The sequence below is a fragment of the Hylobates moloch genome, unplaced genomic scaffold, assembly GCF_009828535.3.
Source record: "Hylobates moloch isolate HMO894 unplaced genomic scaffold, HMol_V3 SCAFFOLD_4, whole genome shotgun sequence".
NCBI lineage: Eukaryota > Metazoa > Chordata > Mammalia > Primates > Hylobatidae > Hylobates > Hylobates moloch.
Window position 1 is genome coordinate 169,856,906 of NW_026652279.1, and position 19,581 is coordinate 169,876,486.

The window sequence follows — 19,581 nt, forward strand, 5'->3', positions numbered from 1 at the left end:
AACAGTAGATTTTCAGGGCTATTTCATCATCTAAAAATTATATCTCTCCATTACATATTATCAGTGGAAAACTTCCTTGTTATTCTTGTCACTAACAGTGACCTTGAGCAGACAATTGAGAGCACAATCATATTCACAAGTCTTCACATACTTGTCTTCGAATGAAACCTGAGAATTTCCTTGTCATCCATATAGACTTCTTAAATTTAAATTAAATTCCTGAAAATTGATGCCTTTAGAGGTTTCTTGGAAAACATTAGAACTAATATATATTAATGGGAAAGTTCTTAAATAAATATAGACATCTCAGAAGATTTCAAAGACAAGAGGATACTGAAATTCTTATTAAAATGTACACATCTCAAATCCCACTGAACATTGATCAGCATATTCAATAGTCTGTGATTTGAGAGTAGCTATGGTATAATCCATATTTCAGCAGAAATATTGTAGTATTTACTATGATGAGGACTCTTGATTTTGCTATTGTTTATTGTTATCAGTTAATTTATTAATTTCCTGTAAGTATAAAGATGATTCACAGAATGATACTAATATGCTAAGTCTACCAAATTAACTATGTATAAAATTATTGACAGCTCTGCTGAAGTTGACACTGAAAAAATGAATATAGAAGTCCAGCTGTACGTAGAAACTTCTAGAAAATTTTCATTTGACATTTAAATTTTACAGAGCCTTAAGTTTATATAATTGGAAATACTTATATAATGGTCTACAGTTTTCGCTACAAACACACACCCAGAGAAAAACTACAAACATAAACCGTGGAAAACACATGATTTGTCTTTTCATGGGAATATTGCCACTGTGGCAATGTGTAAATTCATAAGGATGGTCTTATCTTTTAAAACTTATTACTAAGCCTATGAATGAGAACAGGGATTAATGGGAAATTAGAGGTGAATTAACATATTAGAAGTTTGACTTAGACAGTATTCTCATTTCTGTCATAACTCCCATATTTTCTTCTCTATTTCTCCCATGAGTCACCCAAACCTGAATTTAAATCCCCAAATAATGCAAGAAAAGGTTATATTTGCAGTATTTCTAATTCATTTAAATTCATGGAAAGCTTATGGTTTTGCAGATTTATAGGCCCATTTCCTAAGTCACAGAAAAGTCTCAAAAACTTGAATAACCTTAGCATAGGCTCTGGTTGTTTACCAATCTCGTGTTTTTGAAATGTTGTAATCATGTCAAAAAAGATTATATAAAGAAATAATATCCTTATGGACAAAGTTGTAGAGCACATTGATTGTGCTAGAATAGACATATTTGTCACAGTATATATGTATTTATTACTGTATATATATATATTACACACACACACACACACACACACAGTAAATATACCTTGTGATAGAATAGACATACTTTTCATCCAGACATGTATATACATACAGTATACAGACATGTATACTGACTATATATATATGTGTGTGTGTGTGTGTGTGTGTATATATGTATTTGAAAATTTGGCAAAGAGAGAATAAATATCACTACAATTTACTCTAACAAGTTATAAAGGGAAAATTAGTGAAATTGAAGCTGGTGAATGTCTATTTGTTACATGATGGATTCATTTCTTAGATTACAGTAAAATAGGTCCAGTATTAATCATATAGCATATTAAAATAATTCTACTTTCTCTACCTGGATCCAAATAGGTTTTGCTTCTAAACAAAAACCCTGGGTATCTTGCAGGTGAGGTTGATGCGATTAATTAAAATGAGCAGAAGTGTTTGCCACGTTTGCTGGATCAGAATCCAGTCTACGATTAATGTGTGGCTGCCTACTGGGGTGTTGTGTTCTGTGAGCCTGACTGCTGTGCAGTGCTTGGCCCGGACCCTGCGGGCTGGGGACCACTGAGGGCCACACTTAGTGGCACTTTAAATATTGAAACACTGAAATTTTATTTATTAGGCTTAGCTGAAAATGATTTGGTCCAAACAGGTAAAATAATAACAGTAATAAAAAATAGCAATAATATAATGCCCTATATTTGCTTAAAACTTTGTTGTTCACCAACCATGTACATAGAAATTACCTTGGGAAAAAATGTTGTTAAATAGCTAAAAACGACACATTTTATTTTTAAACGATGACTCTAGGAAAATGTGAAGCACTGCTCACAGTTGTGACCACAGTCTGCTTCCTCACATCTCCTTCCAGTGCCCTTCCTCTGGAGAAACTCATGTAAAAACCAAAGGCTTACTATTTTCATCATTTTCTGAGGCATTTCTTTTTCTAAACTATAATTTTATGACTTCTCAAATAAAGGATATTGCATATCATTTAAATTTGTATGCGAATGTCATTATTACAAAACTCATGATTACAGTCTCCAGTAATGCAAGCACAGTTTCGCTCAGTCCACTCCACCTTGATCTCCCAAACACAGACAGAGCATCAGCCTCTTACGGCAGTACCTGTGCTCTCCTCACCGTGTCTTCACCTCTCGTATGCTCTTGCTGCATCAGACACTCATGTGCTCAACTTTGCTCAGTGCTATCATGGTCTTTCGATGGGGGGGGTGGGGGGGATTACTTAATAGCACCCATTTCCATCTCTGATTCTTAATTGATTGAGGAATAAGACAATGTAGTAAGAGGCCAGGCGCGGTGGCTCATGCCTGTAATCCCAGCACTTTGGGAGGCCAATGCGGGTGGATCACCTGAGGTCAGGAGTTCAAGACCAGGCTGACCAACACGGCAAAACCCCATCTCTACTAAAAACACAAAAATACAAAAAATTAGCCAGGCGTGGTGGTGTATCCCTGTAGTCCCGGCTACTCGGGAGGCTGAGGCAGGAGAATCACTTGAACCTGGGAGGCGGAGGTTGCAGTGAGCCGAGATCATGCCACTGTACTCCCACCTGGGCAACAAGAGCAAAATTCCATCTCAAAAAAAAAAAAAAAAAAAAGACAATGGAGTAAGGCATTTGGGAGTCAAAATAGCAATTTGATGAGTGACACAGCAGACATGAGAAGATGCCCTTTACACCGTGAACCAGTTGCTTCTGCCTGCTGCGCCCTTGACTCAGATCGACTTCACCACCAGTTCCAGGAAGCCCTGAAGTGTCCAGTGCCCTCTTAGAGCTTGGAGGAGCAGAGGCCATGACGTGCTCCCCACAAGCGCAGGAAAACTGCCCTGAGCTCTCCTTCTCCAGGCTTCCTCCTAGACTCGAAGGGAACAAGTCAGTCTTCAGAAGCCGAGAGACTTACAGCTGAAGGGGCTTCCTTTTCCTGTAAGGAAACCTCGAGACTGTGAATAAGCATCTCCACCCAGCACATGTGGGTCGAGAAACTCGAAAGATTGAGGGACAGTCTAATGCACAAAGGTATGTAGCCTTTGAGACTCCCATATTGAGTGAGTTGGATCTTTTTTTGCTATTGTTCTCTAGTGTTTTTGAGAGCATAGACCTGAACTTGTCTGGCCACTAGGCATATGGAAGACCTGTGTGTAGTTTATTCATAACTTGCCATCAGTTCACATTAAATTGATCATATTTAGCAATGAAAATATAATCTTAAATTACATCAAATTATTTCTAAAGAAAAACTAATAAAGTTGCTAAGTTTGTTTTGACTTTTCTAGAACTGTTTGGCCTCCGCACCTCTGTGAACTGTCAGCTGACACCCAATGACCACCGAAGGTATTAACAAAGTCCTTGTTTAAACCATCTGGAGAACCCATACATAGATTCCCATAATTTCACATGTAGAAAATTGGCACCCACTGATGGCCAGGGATGCCATGGATCTTCCATTCCATTCTCCTCACTGTCCACTTTTCCCCCAGTGGATCCAAAGGCATGTGGCCCTCTCTTCCCACAGATAACAGCCATTCTCCCCAAGGAGGCATCACCTCCACTCGGGTGTTTCATGAATTCCACTCAGACCAAAGCCATGCTCTGCTCATTCTTTTTAGGAATTGTGAGGTCACCAGGGCTTCTTTTACAGTGCTAGCACGTTTGAGCGGCAAATAGCAGCATCGTAGGGCTTCCCAAGTGAGCTCAATCACCTCTCTGCCCGGCTACAGCAATCGCATCGAGAACTGCGGATTGTTAAAGATTTTCTTTTCTATAGCTCTGAATAGGTTTCTACCCAGGGCTTCACCACTGTGATTTCGAGCATCATCTTAAGAACACACCTTGTGAGACAGAGAGGATTTGGTGTAGAATTTTCTTAACACTTCTACTCTTTCATGGTCTATTTTGCCTCATTACTGAAGAAACCCTTTTCCATTTTGTGATACTAGCTGGCTGTTTCTAATACACTATTGAAAGGCTTCCATTAAGTATTTGCCATTCTTTTGCTTAAGAAAATTGCAAACCTTTGAACCAGATAGCTGGGGGAACACGCTAGAATTACTGTTGATCTGAAAGGGCAGAATTATGGATAATATTATGGTGGCTGCCAGAAATATGTCTGTTTTATGGTGGTCAACATTATAAGCAGAATTGTTCACAACTTTTCAAACTGAGTTGCCTTATACTTATTTCAGTGTAACCAAATTAACCATTATATGAAACTATTCTCACTTGTTTTGGTGTAACGCTATTAAAAAAGCATGACTTGTGGTATAATGAAAACATATTTTCTAATGTCCCACCTCCCTTTCACATTTATTCAGTGGGGGTAATATTTTTCAGACTCTGAGATAAAACTTAATCAGGTCCCAAAACTTTTCTGATCACTTTTAAATAAATCACAGTTCTATGGACCCTTTAATCCCGAAATAGCCAGCATTGGAGCAGAAATTAAGTATGTTCAAAGGTGAGAGTTCCCCTCCCTCTCCCACAGGTGAGGCCTGCGGGGGCAGCTGTCAGCCTCCTAGGAAGGGTGTGAGGTGGGCTGCTGCACCCCAGTGTCAGGTAAAATGGGGACAGGAACAAGGAGGTGAGGGATTTCTTGGCTTACTGATTGACATCTTAAGGCTTTCCTGGCCATGAAGACGGCTATCACTGACCCTCTCTCTTCAAATCCTCATAAATTCTCTTCACTGGGATTCCTTTCCCTGCAATCCTCAAGACTTGCAAAATGCATCCATGTGTATGCTGGTTGCTCCCACCCCCTCCAATGGTCCAGGACAGCTCTTTAGACTCAGGTTCACCTGGCTAGTCGGTTGAGGCCCCACACTTTCCCAAGTGTGCCTCTTAGACAAGAATTCTTGGGGTTGAAGGTAGAGAGGGGCTAGAGAAGGGGAAAGTGCCTCCAGGAGTTGTACACACTCCGGTTGCTCACTTTTTATAAACAAAGTCCATGATCTAAAGTGTATTTAATTTTTATAAAGGTTATCATCCACAGGATTCTGAAATGAGGTGCATGATTGGAGCTACCAAAGTATAATGAAAAATAACTTTAAAAAAAAGATCAATAATTTTTGCAGTGTCTAAAATTGGGCCTATTTTATAACACAGCACTTACATCCCCAAGATTGAATTAGCAAATGTTAAATTCAATGTTAAATTTAAAATTACTGTTTTCCCTCATTGGAATCCTTCTTCAGGGTTTTGCAAGCTAATAGAAGTTTGGGCAAGTACAAGGTTATAGAAACTTTGGAGAGTTCTCCAATGTCTTCAAACGTCAAAACCTATCTTTTATTTCAACATAAGTTCTGAATAAAATGGTGTGTGTGTGTTGATTTTATATATATATATATATATATAAAATCTACATGTATGTGGATATATTATCTATATCTGTCTATCTATCTATCAGTCATCTCTCTATCTATCTAGTCTACAGTAATCCTGTAGAGGGTTATTTGAGTGTACTTTTATTCATTCATTCTTGTCAACTTGATATGAAATCCACTTTTTTGGGCAGCACAACTGGACTAATATATTATTAATGTTAAATATTATGTATATTAATACATTAAAATAAGTTGAGTTTCTAACATATATATGGAGATCATTTTTTCACTGAGCCTTTGGTTTCTTATGAATACTTATATTACATTCTTATGGTATTTTAGTTGACCTAAACATAAACATTTAAAAACATTATGATTAATCACATTCGTTTCTCATGAGTTAGTTATTTGGTTATCCAAGCCTGTTTCTTTGACACCCAGGTTGCAAGGACTTGTTTATTTTTCAGGGTTATTTGAAGGTTAAATGAGATGGTGCATATTAAGTTGTCATCAGAGTATCTGGCACAATGGGAATGGTTGCTGTAATGATAATAGTGATGGGGCTAGGTGTGGTAGCTCATGCCTGTAATCCCAGCATTTTGGAAGACTGAGGTGGGTGGATCACTTAGGTGTTTGAGACCATGTTAGGCAACATGGTGAAGCCCCATCTCTACCCCACCCCCCCAAAAAAATACAAAAATTTAGCCAGGTGTGGTGGCACATACCTGTGGTCCCAGCTACTTGGGAGGCTGAGGTGGGAGAATTGCTTCAGCCCAGGATGGCGAGGCTGCAGTGAGTCATGATTGCACCACTGCACTCCAGCCTGGATGACAGACTGAGACCCTGTGTGTGTGTGTCTCTCTCTCTCTCTCTCTGTCTCTCTCTCTCTATTTCTCTCTCTCTCTCTCTATATATATATATGTATATTTTACCAGCCACAGCCATCACTATATGTATGTGTGTGTATATATATATATATTACCAGCCACAGCCATCACTATATGTATGTGTATATATATGGCCATCACTATATATATCTATATAGTGATGGCTGTGGCTGGTAAGAAAGCATCTTACTTTATATTAGCTTATTTATGGGGAAGGGGAGAGTTGTAGAAAACAATGCAGATGACTCACATGGTGGACGCCCAAGATACAGCCCAGTCTTCCTTTTACATTTCACTCGTGATCTTTTTGTTTCACAGAGTAGCAGATAAGGGAGATATTTTGTTCTCGGGAAAGAGAAATATCAGGATTCACAGAACACTATTAGAGAGAGGGGTGTTGTTTTTTAGTGTTTTGCTCAGGTTTGACTTGTGGTAAGCAAGGATCATTGATTTGCATTGCTCAACTGCCACTCTTTCTCTTAGGGCACAGGTCTGACATGTTTGTAACATGCCTGTCTAGGGTCCAGAGTGGTTTGCAATTTTTTAATATTGCAAAAATAAGATCCACATGGGTTAGAAACAGTGATATTTCCTAAACAGTAGGGATTTTTTGTGGGGTTTTTTCGTTTGTTTTTTGGTGTTTTTCTTTTAAGAAAAATAGGATATGGAATGACACAAGGTCCTGCCAGTGGACAGGGGCTCACGCAGTGCCTGAACTAAGGAACTGGCATGCTGAGGTGGGGAAGATACTGGGAACAGGGGACAGGTGCTCTGTAGAGATGGGGATCCCATGGAGAATCTGGGAGCAGGTGGGAGAATGAAGTGAAACAGGAATGAAGGCTCAAGGATTTAAGTATAAAAGTAGCAATGTCTTTCACTGAGAAGCAATGGGATCTCATTCCAGTATCTGTCTGGAGCCTTAGTTTTTTTGTTGAAATTGATTATGGAGGAAAAAAATGAAGGCTTTTGACAATAATATCACTTGTGAAATTTCTCAAACTATTAAATCTTCTCTTTGCTACCCATTGTAATTGTATTATGGGTTTAAATAACAGAGGGAAGTATTGAACAGATCCTATACCAATGAAAAAGAGAGAATGTTTCAAAGAGAGGTGGAAGCCATTTTCTCTTAAGGTTATTATTTGTTTAATTCACATGTTAATCCAATGATTCAATTCCTGAAATCATCAGCAGGATAATTTTTGCATCTTACCACATTTCTAAATTCACATATTTTGATAGTAAGGGAAATGATTTTTAAGGCAGTGTAAGTTTCCTAGAGATCCAGATTTTCATCAGCACATTCACAACATTGCCCCCGTGTCCCCAACTCCGACTGAGGTGATCTGTAGAAGGTGGCACTATTGACAGTGAATCACAGCTTCCCAAGGTCTCAAAACTAATGACTCCACTCAGAAAAGAGAAAAAAGAACACACCCAGTAGGATGTCAATTGAAGGTGGTATCAGTGTGTTAGGTGAGTACATTCATCCCTGGCATCTGACAACACTTAAGAGAATATTAGTGTCTAAATGAACGTAGAGAATCTGTACTGATAAGATTGTAACAAGCAATTTAATATTCTTCAGAAAAATTGTACTTCTTCATTAGGTGAGACTTGTTATCTTTGCTTAATTAGAGGGAAAAATATTCCATATAGAGAAAACATAATTATAACTTTGAAGAATTCTGCTGGCTGATTTAAAAAAAAAAAACTCCCAGTGGCATTTTGGATAATCCATGTTTGGTCTGAAGACTGTTTAACCGAATGACAGAAAAGGCTGATCTTTACCTTGATGCTGTGAAAGTGAGGTGAATTAATTGGTTTAAGTGGATTAAGTTAAATTGGCTTACGTTCTCATTTCCTAATTCTACATTTTGGTTTTGTTCTACTAAGAATTCAGTTTGCATACTATTAGTTTTTAATATGTATAGGTGTATCTTAATGTGCTTTTGGGGTATCCAAGGATTTCAAATATAAGAGAATATTTTTTGCTGTTCATGTTAAGTGATAGAATTTTCTATGATTTCATATGTCTCTGACTGATACAATCAGGTAGCACTTAATATACTTATGAAACTTTATAGTGTATCTCAACCTCTTCTAGGTCAAAGTCTAATGTGGGAATTCAATGAATGCCATAAACATACACACACAAACATGCACACACACATAAATACAGTTTTCCATATAACTTCTGGGGATTCATTGTTCCTCCTTCCCCAAAAATCCATAAAATTGGATTATAATAATTTCTTAGTTTATTGATTAGAAAATTAATACATTCTGAATTAATATCCTCAATGTTGTTCATGGTCTCCTTTTAGTTCTTGAGGATTTTTAAGGCTAAGTCTTTTGTATAATGATTTTGTTGTAGACTTTTTGTAAATTGAAGAATTCTATTTTTGTATTTTAGGTAAAATTTGTGATTTTAAAAACACATTCTGAGATGCCTCCTAATAGATGGATAACATAATTTTTTAAACAGTAAAATGACACTAAGCATGTTAAGCCTATTTTATAAGATTATTTTTAATGGATTCAATTTTCAGCTCTAAGAGAATATTTCTCAAGGATCTTGGTCATTAGGGACAGTAAACCAGAACTGTGTTTATAAAATATTCTCTGAGCCTGAAGTTGGAGCTAAGGAGGGAATCTTTTAGCTGCACTGTAGGCAAGCTATTAAAATACCTTTTGGATTACAATTTACATCTATACTATTTGTACAGGTAACTTATGAAAACTTTACCTAGCATCTCACGACGGTTTTCAAATTTCATCTCATAGGTTTATTCATGTATTTATTTATTTGCTTTCTATGCAGGGTGGGTTGCCACTACTTCTGCAGAAAAATTACCCATCTTTACGGTAAAATCCTTAATATGCTTGCTGAGTACAGTAGCATTTGGAGATATATCAATATGCTTTAAGCTTTGGGATACTTTTTTTTTTTTTTTTTATTAAAAAGGCCGCTATTGCGGTCTTCAGGGTTCACCATTTTCTTGTGTTTTGCTGGATTAAGCATAGGCCCCCAAATCCAGTCAAGTGTGTGTGTGCTTGGGGCTCTATGTGTAAATGCTTGTGATTATTTTATTCTCAAATTATTCAACAAAAAGGTTTTTTATAAAATAAATCAGATGCAATTTATGACTTTTTAAAGACTGGAATGTAGCCATACAAGCAATTAATTGTTGTTATAAAGCATAAATAGTAGTTTGCAAGTAATTGAGGTCAACGTGGGCAGGTTAAATCTTTGAGTTAAAACTCTGAAGATTAATCTCTTTCAAGGGATGCAGCCATCAGGAGCATCTCAGGTATGATGAGGGAATTTATTGTTTTGGAAAATCTCAAAAGGGTGTAAACACCTCATTTTCCCAGCCATGCTTCCTTATAGACACGTCTCCTTTGCTTTACATGAAGGCTTGCCAGTATTCCCTCTACCAGAAGCCTAAAGTGGAGAGTACACCCTCCTTTTTGAGGCAGGTGGTTGGGAAATATTTTAATGAAAATAAAGCAGCATGATTTTTTAGAATGTATATGCCTTCCACCCTCCATGTGAAATGGAACTGTATAATAAGCATCACCTAACTTCACATTTAAGTGTTTTCTGCCCTTTGGGACTATCCATGTCATTAACTAGATGATCTATAGTGATTGTTAGTAGTATGGAGTGAGGTGAGATCAGTGGCTATTCATTACAAAGCAGAGACCTATTAAAATTAAGTATTTTTTATCAACCCACATATAATTCACCCTTAACATTCCAGGAATCATGGTGAGAGAGAATATGCGTTGTTTCTCAGTTTTCTGAGGATGAAGTAAGTTAAAAAACAATCTAAATGGTAGACTAGATGATAGAAAGAGCAATAAGGAAACATCTAGAAACTGCAGAGTAATAAGAAAACTTCCAGAAATTAAACTTTTTTCACTTTTTGTTAATAATGTTGGAAATTAATGTTCCCAGGAAAATATCTGACCATATGACATATTTAACACCTCCTAAGTGAAGTTTTCTCTCTCTCTCTTTCTCTCTGATGTGATCTGTATTTTATCAATTGCTGTTAAACATTTGGAAAAGGACAGGAGATATCATCTATTTTCATTTAACAGGGACAAAAACTGGGAAAAAATTGAAACTTGCTTCTGTAGCAGGGATTGAACACAGATAAATGAATCTGATTAAAACCAAACGTTTTTTATGTATGTTTCCACTTTCCTTTCCTTGTATCAATCATTTTATTGAAATGATTATCAAGATTCAAACTCTTTGGTGGGAATTACAAATCAAAAGGATATGCGTAAGAAAGATAAGAATCCCAAAATCTAGAGCATCCATTTATTAGTAATTGGGTGTTGGTATGAAATATATTTTATGCATTACTTTATCAATTATAATGAAAGTACTTAATTCATAATAAATGGATTTATGTTTATAATTTTCAAATGCATTATAAAATAATAACATTTCCTGTGCATTTGTGAGAAAATAAAAATACGCTTATCCCGACTTTTCTTTGTCCATTTCATGATAAAAGCCTCTTTTTTTTTTTTTTTTTTGAGACGGAGTCTCGCTCTGTCACCCAGGCTGGAGTGCAGTGGTGTGATCTCCGCTCACTGCAAGCTCCACCTCCTGGGTTCACGCCATTCTCCTACCTCAGTTTCTCAAGTAGCTGGGACTACAGGCGCCCGCCACCACGCCCGGCTAATTTTTTTGTATTTTTAGTAGAGACGGGGTTTCGCTGTGTTAGCCAGGATGGTCTCGATTTCCTGACCTTGCGATCCGCCCGCCTTGGCCTCCCAAAGTGCTGGGATTACAGGCATGAGCCACCGCGCCCAGCCAGCCTCTTTTATTATATGCTATCTTTTTTGGGAAACATTCAGTAGTCAAGAAGAGTACAAAAGGAATCGGGGCAAGCCACCCATTTACCTACTACCTTGAATTAATACCATTAACATTTTTCAACTTTTGCCTCAGGTTTTCGTTATCATAAAAGACGTAGATGATTACAACTAAAAGCCAAGATTCCTTTTGTTTTCCTATAGAGATACATTTTTCTCCTTCCCTCCCCAGAGACAACAATATTATCAAATACATGTAATCTTCCACATTTTTAAATTTTCTCTAGCCATTGGTTTTTCATAACAAATATGTAACATTGTGAGTAACTAAGAACTACAGAAATGCTATCCTACGGTATATTTTATTCAGTACATCCTTTGCTAACTTCATATGGTTTTTGAAATTTAACTATATTGATACCTGGAGACCTAGTTTATTCTTTTTAACTGCTGCACTACTTGTGGATGAAGAAATCTCAGTATACTCATCTATTTCACTATTGATGGACACTGAAGTCTCTTTTCATTTTTTTTCTCAGTTACAAACAGCACTTATCCTCATACTTGTCTCTTGAGATATATGTTTAGAATTTTCCCCGAGGTGTATATTTAGTGGCAGAATTGCAAGGAGAGCGATTATTTGCATTTTCTTGATTGCAAGCAAAGTCGATGTCTTCTGGCAAGACGAGTTGTGCCCTGCACCCTGGCACATGCCCACGGATGTTCACTGGGCTTTATGCAATCATAGACCATGCTCCAGCTTTAGGCCTTATCATAGACATTCTGTTCCTACCGCAAGGTCATCTTATATTTAAAAAAAAAAAAAACCTTTAAATTTTCAGCACAGCAAGAAAATTATTGTATATGTAAGGAGTTGATAGTTTCATTTTTAGTTGAATATTCGATGATCCCTTCCCTGTTTACTAGCAATGTTTCTTTACCCCTCTCTAGATTTTTAATCTATTTTACTAAAACTGTATCAATGACAAATTGCTTTAATTACTTCTCATAAGTTCTATTTTTCTTATGTGTTTTGGTTATTTTGGGGCCTCTATTTTCACATATTAATTTTATAATCAGTTTGACTCTATCCATAAAACAATTCTTCTGGGATGTTGACTACAAATTAATTTATAGATTAATATGGGAAAAATTATTCCATTTAGGCTATTGATTTTTTCTTCCACAAATATATTTCAACATTTATTATTGTATTCCTTAAATAATATTTGATTTTTTCTATCAATTTCATGCACGCCTTTATTTTATTTCTTTTTCTATGAATCTTTTTTTTGTGTGGCTATAATGAGTTCTATTCTATTATACATTAATTTATTGGAATACTGAACCTTGAGTTTCTTATGTTGATCTTATATGTAGAAATCCTGCTGACTTTTCTTATTAGTTCTAATAAATTTCCTGTGAAATGGCTTACTACTTTCTTATGTAAATGATCGTGATTATCTTTTTTTCTTTATGTATCTTACTTCTTCTTATTTTATTGCATTGGCTAGCACTGCCAATACATGTGGGAAATTTGTGATGATAATGGATCTTATTGTTTAGTTTACAAAATAATGGCAACTAAATATTTGCCATTAAGTAATACATTTACTTAGCATTCCAGTAAATAACCTCTGCCTAGTGTTTTCAATCATGGATGGATACAAATATTTTCTAATGGTTTTCTTTCTTTATTAGGAAGATCATAGCAATTTCCTTCTTTCCTTTGCTCTTGTGACACATTGCATTGATGTTTATTTTTGGATGTTGAATCATTCTTCATTTATACTGCAAACCCTGTTTGCTCATGATATACTGGATTCTATTTTCTAGTCTTTATTTATGTTTGCATTTATTTTCATTAGTGAGATGAGATTCTTTTGTTTTTTTCTTATACAATCTGTTGCTATCAAATTTACATTAAAGAGTGGGTTGGATAGCTTTCTCTTTTCTTCCTCTCTCTGTTTTTTCTCTCCAAAACATTTTGTACTAAATGAAGATCACATACTCCTTTAATGTCTGGTGAAATCTCCCTAAAATCTTCTGAGCATTTGAAAGGATAGTTGGCTTTTGGATACTGATTATTTTAAAATGTGTATTATAGTTTCAGATTATTTTCTTTCTTTTTTGAGTCACACATATTTTCTGGAATTTCGTCCACTTTGATACTTTTAATTTATTCACCAGCTAAATCATAGCTAGCTTTGTTTAGTAATCTTTTAATCTCTATTTCAACTGTAGTTTGACATTTACATTCCTGATACTGTTTGTTTATGCATTGTCCCGAAGATCATTGATAATTCTCGCTCAAGAATCTGCCTATACAAATTATTTTCAAGAATCATATTTTCGTTTAGTCACTTTCACATTTATATTATTTTAATTAATTTCTGAAGTTTCAAAAATATATTTTCTGTAGTTTTATTATATCCTTCTTTTTCCTTTCTTTGAATTTTAACTTTTTGGGTGATTTTTTTTCCTGAATTCATGAGCTGAATATTTGTTTCATAGTTTCCAACGATGTTTTTTTACCCTGAGTCTATAAAGTATCATCTCCTAAATACCTCTTAGTGTATTCCAGAAGTTTTATCTGTAGTGTTTCCTTTGTTGTTTAGTTCTAAATATTTTGTCTTTATGTTCTTTCAGAGATAAAATAACAAGCAGTTTGTCAGAAAAATAAATTTGACACACCATGTTTTTCCCTTCTTCATCCAAACCGGGGATTTTTTTTTTTACCATTAAATAATGAGATTTCTTTGATTCTTATGAATATAGTATGAGTGACTTCTATTTCTGTGTAGACTTATTTAAATCATGTTGCTTATTACCATGACAACCCAAACTACACAATTTAGCAAATATCGGAGACAAACCTGCTTTCTAAATAATCCCCCTTCTGCTCCATTTCCTTACCAAAATACCCATATGTATAATGATTTCCTCAAGAGCTAAAAACCTTTTCTCTGCAATTGTGCATTTGTTTTTTCATTACTTTGTGAGACCATTTTTATTTTCAAATAGAGGAATCTAGAGGAATAAAAAAGTATTGGGGTTTTACCAAAGTATCATATGGATTATAATACTTAAAAATAACTTTAAATTATCAGATAATAAATACAACATAATGGTTAAAATTTTGCCACTCATTATTTTTAAAAAAGTATGCTGTTGACAAAATAGTGGTTAAATTTAAATATTAATCATGATATCTATGATAAATTGCTTCAACAATAGTGTAGCTTATTGACCCAATAAAGAACTATGTATTTTGCTCTAAGTACATGTTTTCAGGAGATGGAGAGGAAAGTAGATTTATCAGATCTAGGAGAATATGTCATTTTTAATATTAAACATTAGGTTTTTTTCTGTTAATGACTAATATGTTATTACAAATATTGAGAGCCACATAGTTTTAATAATAAAATGTATATATGAAATGCAATGATTTAAAAGGCCAAAAAATCCGTTCAGCATTTTGTTTTGCTAGCTCTTTCTTGAGCCAAGAGTGCAGAGGCTAAAGCTTGTATATTTTATATAAAGGAAAAAATTCATTGCACTCTTAGCTATTCCTGCTCTCTTGTTTCATTTCTAACTGGGGAAATGTATTTGGCCTCTTTTCAACCCCTGATAACTGTCCTGCTCAATAGAGTTAGCCGAATCTTTGTTTATTATGCTCTCTGTGCCTGTCATTTGAGCATAGTGGCAGTTCTGCCAGAATAAATAACACTGCAGTGCCGCAAAGAAAGGAGAGCAGAATGTCCCTTTTTGGCTCTCCATGACCCTGTCTGTCCTCGAAAAAAACACCAGGAAGGAAATGTCAGTACCACTAGTTAAATATCGTTTGCCTTTTTTGAATGTAATTTTCTAATTGAGGAAGATGTGCTTTGCAACTAAAGGACATTTTCAGTTTTTGTCAGCCTCAAACTTTGAACTATTCTCTCTTCACTTACTGTCTAGTGGAAAATACATTTTCCAAGCCTGGCGTCTTTATGTGTGGAGATGTGAGAAGTTGTGAAGGTACGACTATTGTGGTTATTATTTTTTGAATATTACCTGTAAATGAGACAGTCTTGGAGCTGCTGATTATTACAGTTTACACTGACATTAGCTATGAGGTTGGTATTCTTGTCTCCCTTTTACAGATAAAGAAACTGGAACTCAGAGAGGTTAAGTAAATGGCCCAAGTCACACAGCCAGAATATGATGGGCTTGGGATATGAACCCTAGTATGCCAGACTTAAAAGCCTGAGTTTTTGCAAAAATGCCTCCCATGTTGATGACCATCAAAATGGTGATAAAAAAGATTAGTTTTAAAGCTCAAATGTTTTCTAAATAACCCTTTAAAATATAGGTAATTTCTTTTTTCTTTTTTTTTTTTTGAGATGGAGTCTTGCTCTGTCACCCAGGCTGGAGTGCAGTGGCGCGATCTCGGCTCACTGCAAGCTCCGCCTCCCGGGTTCACGCCATTCTCCTGCCTCAGCCTCTCCGAGTGGCTGGGACTACAGGCGCCCGCCACCACGCCTGGCTAATTTTTTGCATTTTTAGTAGACACGGGGTTTCACCGTGGTCTCGATCTCCTGACCTCGTGATCTGCCTGCCTCGGCCTCGCAAAGTGCTGGGATTACAAGCGTGAGCCACCGCACCCGGCCGGTAATTTCTTTATTTCAAATGAAATTGTTATGAAAGTTAAATCCGTGTGAATATGGACATGCCCCGCAGGCGAGGCTATCCTGTATTCCTTTCTATCTGGATCTCCAGCACGCAGCACAGTGCTTTCCCAATCGAGGTGCTCAATATGTATGTACTGAAATGATGAATGAACTCATACAATAGTTAAATAAAGCCTAGCTTAAATGCCATCATCAAGAGAAGTGTCATGTGGTAAACTGCAAAAAAGTGATCCCAATTTTTATTAGTCTCTGCATCCGTGCCATGAACAATATATGTTTGATGCTTCTCTTATAAGAGGTTAATTCTTTTTCCTTTCCCTTTGAATTCGAGCTGACCTTGTGACTTGCTTTAGCCAACAGAATACAGCAGTAATGATGGTGTGCCAATCCCAATTCCTTGCATGATTCTGGTTCCTCTGACCCCTGTTACTGCCATGTGAATAAGGCCAGGCTGGCCTGCTGGAAGATGAGACACACACTCATGTTGCTCCAGCCTTCAGCCGGCCAGTTGCAGGGCCTCTGGGTTAGGTCATCCTGAACCTGCTAACGTCTGCCAGGCGGCCCAAGGTGACACACACAATTATGAACAATAGTAACTACTTACTGTTTTAGGTCACTGAGTTTTGTGGTGCTTGGTTATCTAGAAACATCGACTTGCTACAAGTCTCTAATTCAATGTTCGTAGCTGTTACTTGGAACCACACATTTTTTGTATGTACATTTGAAGGTCATTATTGAAAAGACAGCTCTCCATTTTATGAGTGGTTTGGGAGATCCTGAGATTATCTGCCTTCTCAAGTGTTTTCAGACTCTTTGGTCTGTCATCTTCTGGGCCATTAAAATCCCAAACCTTCAGGTAATGAAGACTGTTGGTTTTTAGTCCTTGTACTAGATTGCAGAAAGATCCAGAAGTGCTTTGTAAAACACTTGGTAGCCAGAAGCCCTTGGAGGAAATGAAATAAGGAGATGGAGACAGAAGGATACAAAGTAGCGAGTATGTAGGATGAACAAGTGAAAGGACTAATATAGGACATGAGGACTATGGTTAATACCAGCATGTTGTATTCAGGATTTTTGCTCAATGAGTAGATTACACCTGCTCTTGCCATGAGGCAGGGGCGTGGCTAACTATGTGTGGTGATGGACGTGTTAATTACTTCCACTCTAATAACCATTTACTATATATGTGTATCTCATAGCATCGTATTATCTACTTTAACATACACTTTATTTTTACTTTAACATACAATTTATTTTAAAAAACAAAATAAAAAATAGAAAGGAGCATTTGGGCTGGGAGATAATTAAGGGAGAAAAGGAACTCTACTAATAAAAGCATAATAAGTTAAAAAAAAAGTGAACAGCACGTTTACTGTAGCCCTTAGCTACTAGGTTGAAATGGTATGCAGCTTTCAAATTTTGTCTACATGCATATACAGTAATTTTATCTTTTAACTGGGTTTTAATTTTTTAAAGGGTAATAGGAAGCAAAAGATCTGGATTCCTATTCTGAGCCTACTACTTAACATTAATGAAATCTTTAGTTAAACATTTATGTGTTGTGAATCTTAATTTTCTTCATCCCTAAAATTGTGATAATCATATCCCATCTGCCTACAGATGGAGGTTTAGCCTACATATCTCTTTGGCTTGTTTTTGATCTTAAGACCTATGAGTCTATAATTCCTAGTTAGGATAAGTTTGAAATTGTCAGTAACACTCAAATATCCTATGCTCTTAAAATACATTTTGGATACATCAGACCAATCCATACATTATAGCACTCCAAGACACAGTCAGTTTTCTGATTGGGATGGCTAAAATTGGAATGATTTAGTGCCACACTTCCTTTCATTTTTAATTAAAAAAAAAAACCTTTTCAATTGATATCCATCTCCCGACTGCCAGTAATATTTGAACATTTTATTGATAATATGCGTGAGCTCTAAGGCTGAAGACTTAAATCAAAACAAGAAAGGTAGATTGTAATTATCTAATTGGTTTGAAGTACAAAATAAATATACCACACAAAGTAAAATCAAAATTGTATTTCTGGAAACAAATACCATCTGTACCATTGATTTCATCTCTCCATTCTCCTCTTTCTCTCTCCTGTCTTCCTCCTTCTCTCTTACCAATGCATTTCTCCATCTGAATCTCACATGAGAACCGTGGGAGGAAGGAAGTGATCGGCCCCAGGACAGTGTTTCCCAGAGAACATTCTGTGGGATATTCATCCAAGATTTCCATGAAACAAATTTTAAAATTCAAGAAAGGAAGTGCCTGTTGTCCAAAAAAAGAGTTGCACATTCTCTTGAAACAGCACAAAATCCAATGGACTTAAAAGCTTTGAACATAAGATAAAGAGTAGCCAGGTTTAGTTGGCCATAGAACTGAGGACACACTTGAAAAACTCTTCAATAGCCTATTTTAAAATATTTAGGAACATTGGAGCCCAAAATGCTATGTGCCTTAGGAGACTGCTGCTTTCTGCGAGTGGAAGCAGCCAAGCAATTCAATGTTACTAACAGTGAAGATGGCCTCTCCCAGCTTGTTGCTCTCCAAATAGACTGAACGCCGCCTGAGGATAGGTTCCACGCCTTCCATTCTTAATTGTTGAGACTGAAGGACATGGTGAGGCTTTACAGTACTTCCTCATTGACAGGTTGAAATTGTGAGGAAGTGCCCATAGGCTTCTCTTTCCATTTGCAAAACAGTTTTGTTGAGTCCTCCCTCACCTCTCATTAGTAAAAGTTGACCCAACTACCTATAGCACTCCTACTATACTGATCTAACATCAGGAAAAGGCAAAATAGAATTAATCAGCCTGGAAAGGTTTTCACCCCTGAGAAGAGCTAGTTATTCTGTGAATGCTTCTAAAATATTCACGGAGCTCAATAAGCCACCCTTAAGGCTCAGCCAGCAGCTGTACAAAGTCTTCACTCTGCTCTATCACAAAACTTTCTTTCTGCAAATGCATTCTCACTACTTTCTACCATAATGAATGACCTCTAAATTGGCCTTCCTCAACCCAAATTATGCTAAAAATGCATCCAATTCCGTGGATCCTGAGGTCTTAGGAGAACTGGTAGCGCCACTATTAATGGATGAATTTTGAAGGCTGCAAATCAGAAGATCACTCTTAGAAATCCTCATACCCATGACCTGGATTAGCTTGCCTCCCCCACTGCATCGACCTTAACAAGTCCAAGTCCCAGAGAAGCACTAGAACTCCGTAGACAGCCTGGATTCCTGCCTTTCCTGCAGTCACCATCCATATACATTTGCCATGGCTGGCTTTCTTTTGCAGAGAAGCTTGTGCCTGCTAGAACTCGTTCATTCATTCACACAGGGGATTCAGACATAGGGAAAACTCTCTTTTCGATGGTTGGTCCTCATACCTTTTCTTTGACAATCACAGAAATCTTCCACCCCACCTATCCGGATTACTCCTGCTGGGGTCCCAGTGTTGTCTCTGTCTTCCTGAATCGCTGGCCTCTAACCCAGACCCATGTACTTAGG

General features: G+C 36.7%; 1 protein-coding gene across 1 annotated transcript in view; it reads left to right on the forward strand.

The window, feature by feature from the left end:
- MYO16 (myosin XVI) overlaps nucleotides 1-19,581 on the forward strand; it is a 607,071-nt gene that overhangs the window by 360,139 nt on the left and 227,351 nt on the right. The window lies entirely within an intron of this gene.